This window comes from Eulemur rufifrons, chromosome 9 (assembly GCF_041146395.1).
Source record: "Eulemur rufifrons isolate Redbay chromosome 9, OSU_ERuf_1, whole genome shotgun sequence".
Lineage (NCBI taxonomy): Eukaryota > Metazoa > Chordata > Mammalia > Primates > Lemuridae > Eulemur > Eulemur rufifrons.
The window spans coordinates 16,563,013-16,569,012 of record NC_090991.1 but is presented as its reverse complement, the minus strand read 5'-3'; positions in this window follow the sequence as shown (position 1 = coordinate 16,569,012).

Sequence of the window (6,000 nt, the reverse complement as noted above, 5' to 3'; positions counted from 1 at the left end):
CAGAAAAATAGGCATCTTTGGGAGTATGCAAGTGTGCAGATGTGAACTCAGTTTGCGCATGGCAAGTTTGGGGTACCCATGGGACACCCAGGGAGAGAAGTCCAGGAGGTAGATGAAAAGATGTCTATAGATTAGGTATGAAATATAGGTTAGGGTTGGAACCATGAAAGTTAGCAAGGTTGCAGAGGGAAAGAGGATAGAGCGAGAAAGAGATGAGGACCAAGGACAGCACCCTGCGCAGGGTGTTCACAGCACAAGGGCACTACGCTGAGTGTGGTGAGTAGGGGCTGAAATCCAATCCAGGCTGTGCTTGGCAAGCCAGGCACCATGGCCCATGGCTGTGCCCGATCAAGAGTACGATGTACCTTTCACTACTTCTTATAAGGATGCCATATGGGGGTAGCATTAACTCTGGAAACAGTAACATTTAAAGCAGGGGTGAAGACAGAGGAGCCAGTAGAAAAAGACAGGAAGAGCAGTCAGAGAAGTAGGAAAAGACCTGGGGAGTTATGTCCTGGAATCCCAGGAAGGCAAGGAAAAGATGGTAAATGGGACTAAAAGTTGCAAAAAAATCAAGTAAGATTGGTCGGCAACAGAGTCGGAGGCAACCTTAGAGAGGGCAGTTTCAGTGGAAGGGCAGACGGGAAGGAGCCGCATTACTGTGAGTTGAGAGGGTGCAAATATTAGGGAAGCTGTTTTGGGAGAAACAGAAAACTTCTGTCTACTGGAAGATGAGTGGAAGGAGCCAGTACAGATGAGAGATTAAATATATCTTGGAGAGGGTACAATTGCTCAGGAAAAGAGAAGGAGATAGAATCACTGGGAAGGTGGAGGGGACCAGTTTTACAGCTACTGCCACCCTTTTCATGCCGGTGATTATATCATATTTCCCCACCCATTCCCAGAGATTCCTATCTTCATCTCTTGCCAGGTCTCCTACTCTGCCCTCGTTGCCAGGGTGACACCCTTAGTATCACCTTTCCACCCAGCAACTTACACCCATGCACTCAGCCCCCATGTGGGCACAGAGAGGAGGTACACAATAAAACTGGTTTCTCAGGGGGTCCGACCCAAATGACCCACCCAGGAAGACATTTTTTCCAAAAATAGAATTCTAAGGACCTATCTAACTCTGGCCGGAAGAAATGTTGTAGGCCAGTGTCTCACCAGTGACACTTGGTGAGACAAAGCAACCAGAAACAGAATTCTAGTATGAAATCCGTAATATTAAAAAAGAGGGCCAGGTGGGATGGCTCATGCCTGTAACCCTAGCACTCTGGGAGGCCGAGGCAGGAGAATCGCTTGAGCTCAGGACTTTGAGGTTGCAGTGAGCTATGATTTTGCCACCGCACTCTACCCAGCATGACAGAGTGCCATTACAGATATGCCTTTTGCCTCTTGCGTCTTTGGGGTTCCACTCAGTTAAAGCAAACAGGCCCAGCCTCAAGGCAAATTCTCCATCCCATGGCCCTTCTTTTGCTGTCCACCAATCTTTGACATGTGTTGGTCAACTGCTTCTATTTTGATGGAAAAGACCAGATTTTATGTTGAATGGAAGTCGGGACTAGAATCCAAAACAAACATTCTGAAATTATATGAAACTCAGTCACCTTTAAGTGTTACCCTAACTCACCCCAAGATTTGCCTTGGTCAGAAAGCCTCCTGTTATTTCACCAGCCCTGATAGTAAACTTCAGAGTTCACACATTGGCAGTCTACTGAGCCAAATGCAGCTCCTGCGTGTTTTGTTTGGCCTGCATAGTGATTTAAAATTTTTAAGTCAATATTTAGCATTGGGGAGTTTTATATACAAATCTGGGTAGCTGGATTCTCTTGAAAATATTATTGTTTTCCCATGATAGTCATTTATCCATCAAAAATATAAAAGCAAGTGTTATAGCTTTTCTATAATTTGTCTATCAGGTTTTATAGTTTCTACCAAAAAAAAAAAAACAATAAAAAAGTGAAAAAAAATAGATCAAGCGGTGGCCATATAGTTTTCTTTATATCTTGCTTACTTCACTCATTTATGTTTATTGCCTGTGGATATTTGAGTTTTTCAACCCCTGATTAAAGTGACCTAGGCGCAGTCTGGGAGGATTACTTTTCCCTTTCCACCCTCATCCCATTAACCCCGTAATTTCTGCCTCCCTGGGATGAACAAAGCCAGCAGGAGCTGACCCTGCTAAAGCTTTGAGATATGGGATCCTGGGACTTTCTGGGCCTGAAGGATCCTACATCCCTTCACTATGATTTCTCCAGAATGTGGCATGCACCCATCTGAGACCAGATGATCTGGCAGTTTTAGGACTTCTACCTTCCCTGCCACTCCTAAATTCCATGTGGGCTTAACCCAACCCTTGTCTCCCCACCCTCAGCCCAAAGAACTTCAGATTCAGATTTTAGATGTTTCAGTGCATTCAATGTTAGTTGTAAATTATGTCTGTTTTTTTTTTTTTGAAACATTATTCAATATTCTTCAATGTTGTTATACCTGAAATATTATTCCTGCCTCTGGCTGTAACATTTCTTCCAGTCACTGTTCTAGGTGCCAGCAATTCACAGAACATTCCAGGCAGAGGAATGAGCATATGCAAAGGCAGAGGCATGAATGGCTTTGAGTGTGATTTAGGAACAAAGAGAACATCTGGTCAAGTTTTATGAGTATCTGAATTATGCAAGTTTGAAATAGTTCATTATAAACCATTAATAACACCTCGCTGTATGCACAGAATTTGAAGCAATGTGAAGCCCTCACAATATTTAACATTTGTCAGGAATTGCATAGTTTCAAAGCTGGCGGTGGTGCTAAAGTGAATTAGAAACTGTGCTATTGCCACATGGCGGAGCCATTTTAGCTGGAAAAATAGTATCTTCCTTTCAATAAATTTACGTTTATTGCTATGAGAAAAACAGTCTTGAATTATGGAAGTTTTAAATTTTGCGTGACAGTTTCAGGAATGTATCCCTTTCATAAAATCCAGCTGTTCTAGAATTTGTGGCAGGAATGAGGAGTAAATGGTAGGGGAAAGAAGGCACACAGGAAGTAAGAAGTGAGGCTGAAAAGATAGCTTACAGTCAGGTTGTGAAGTGCTTTGAAGAGCATGCATCCTTTACTCATGGGGATGTTACTATATCCATAAAATCCCCCCATAGTCACTGAGAAAAATGGGAGAAAATCAACTTCAAATTATATTGCTCATAAAGGCAATAGGTTGGCATTATATTTCTCCCAAATTTCTCTCTTTCTCACTCTCTGTCTCATTCATTCATTTATTCAACTGCTTATTGAACACCTACTATGTGGCAGCAACTGTACTAGGCACTTCATATACAAAAAATGAAGAACACTTTAGTCCCTGACCTTGAGGACCTTCAATCTAAAGGGGAAAATTAACAACAATATTCTTATGTTTTGATTAATACAAAAAATATTCATTGAGTATCACTATGTGTCAGGCACTGTATTAGACACAGAAATACACAGGAAAACCAGAAAGACAAGTTCCCTCCTTCCTGGTGCTTACATTCTAATGGGGCAGACAGACAATAAACAAATAAATGCAGATAATTTCAAATAATGATATAAAGAAAATCAACAGCTGGGAGCATTGGCTCACGCCTGTAACACTAGCACTTTGGGAGGCCAAGGTGGGAGGATTGTTTGAGCTCAGGAGTTCAAGACCAGCCCAAGCAAGAGCAAGACCCTATCTCTACTAAAAATACAAAAATTAGCCAGTCATGGTGGCGTATGACTGTACTCCCAGCTACTCAGGAGGCTGAGGCAGGAGGATCACTTGAGCCCAGGAGTTTGAGGTTGCAGTGAGCTATGATAATGCCACTGCACTCTAGCAGGGTGATAGAGTGAGACTCTGTCTAAAAAGAAAAAAAGAAAGAAAGAAAAGAAAAGATAACAGGATGATATGATGGTGACTGGCCAGGGGTAGCAGTGGCATAAAAGGACTCTCTGAGGAGGTGGCCATTTGGTCTGATACTGAATGACAATAAAGATCTGGCTTTGTGAGGATCTATGAGAGAAAGTTGCAAGAGGAGGAAAAAGCAAGTTCAAGGGCCTTAGAATAGAAACAAGCAGTGTTGGCTGCTGGGTACCATGGCTCACACCTATAATCCTAGCACTTTGGGAGACCAAGGTGGGAGGATTGCTTAAGGCCAGGAGTTGGAGACCAGCCTGGGCAACATAGAGAGACCCCATCTCTACAAAAAATAAAGAAAATTAGCTGGGGGTGGTGGTCTGCGCCTGTAGTCCCAGCTACTTGGGAGGCCCCAGGAATTTGAGGTTGCCATTGCACTCTAACCCAGGAAATACAGCAAGACCCTGTCTCAAAAAAAGAAAAACAACAAAACAAAAAGAAAAGAAAAAGAAAGAAATAGTGCTCAACAAAGTCATAAAGAACTTAACTAGGTATGATTTTGCCACTGTACTCCAGCCTGGACAACAGAGTGAGACCCTGTCTCTAAAAAAAATAAAAATAAATAAATAAAATTAAAAATTTAGTTTTTCAATTGTAGTAGTCCCATTCCAAGTGCTTAAAAGCTACACGTGGTTGGAGGATCATATCAAACAGAACAGATATAGAACATTTCATCAACACAGTAAGTTCTTTTGGGCAACACTTCCCTAGAGAAATCCTTGCATATGTACTCTAGGAGCCATGGTCAAAACTGTTGATTTTAGCATTGCTTGTGATTGCATAGAACCTCAAAAAAGCCTAATAGTTCATCAATAGAAATTTATATAAATTGTGATATATTCATACAATGGCATATTATGCACAGAAGTCATAATCTACATGGATGAATTTCAGAAACAATGTTGAGTGCAGAAAGCCAATTGCAAAGCAAACAGCATGTAGCTATTTTTCAAAAGTTCAAAGACAATCAAAATTAAATAATGTATTGTTTGGAAATACATACATAAGTGGTAAAAGAATTTTTCTTTTAATAAGGAAATATTAAACACCAAAATCAAGATAGTGATTTTTCTGGAGCAGAGACTGTGAGTTTCAAAGATACTAGTTTTCTGTTTCTTTCTTTTTGTTTTTCTGAGACAGAGTCTCACTCTGTTGCCTGGGCTAGATAGAGTGCCATGGCGTCAGCCTAGCTCACAGTAACCTCAAACTCCTGGGCTGAAGCAATCCTACTGCCTCAGCCTCCCTAGTAGCTGAGACTACAGGCATATGCCACCATGCCGAGTTAATTTTATATAAATATATATATATATATTTTTTAGTTGTCCAGCTAATTTCTTTCTATTTTTTTAGTAGAGATGGGATCTTGCTCTTGTTCAGGCTGGTCTCGAACTCCTGAGCTCAAACAATCTGCCCACCTCGGCCTCCCAGAGTGCTAGTATTACAGGTATGAGCCACCACGCCCGGCCAGTTTTCTGTTTCTTAAGCGGTGTTGGGTACATGGGCGTTCATTCCACAGTATTTGTTATACCTAATTTTATACATTATCTATATTTTTGGATACATGGAATATGTCTTCTTATAAAGGTCACTGTGACTGCAGTGTAAATGATGGACTAAGAGAGGGAGGAATGTAAGCAAGCAGGACACCTGTTAGGAGACTATAATTTGTCCAAGCAAGAGGTGAATGGTGACCTAGATCAAGAAGGCAGCGGTGGAGATGCAAGTGGATAAACATGGGATATATTGTGGATGTTAGTCACCCTGACCCTAACCTTAACCCTTCCCCTTGTGCTGTGGTAGAGGTTTGCACGTTATGATGTGGAACATGGAGGAGGAATTCCTAAGTCAGACTGGGAGCTTTAGAGAAGTCTTCTTGGAAAAGATGACAGATCATCTGAGTTCTGCCCAGTTAGGAGTTTGTCAAGTGAATAATGGCTGGGGAAAAGGAATTCTAGTTGGAGATAACAGCTTATGTAAGAATCTTAAGGCAGCAATTCTCTGTTTGGAAACTGAAGACTTGAGCACAGGTACAACTAAGGAGAGAGAGGGCAGGGGCCAAAAGTGGAGAG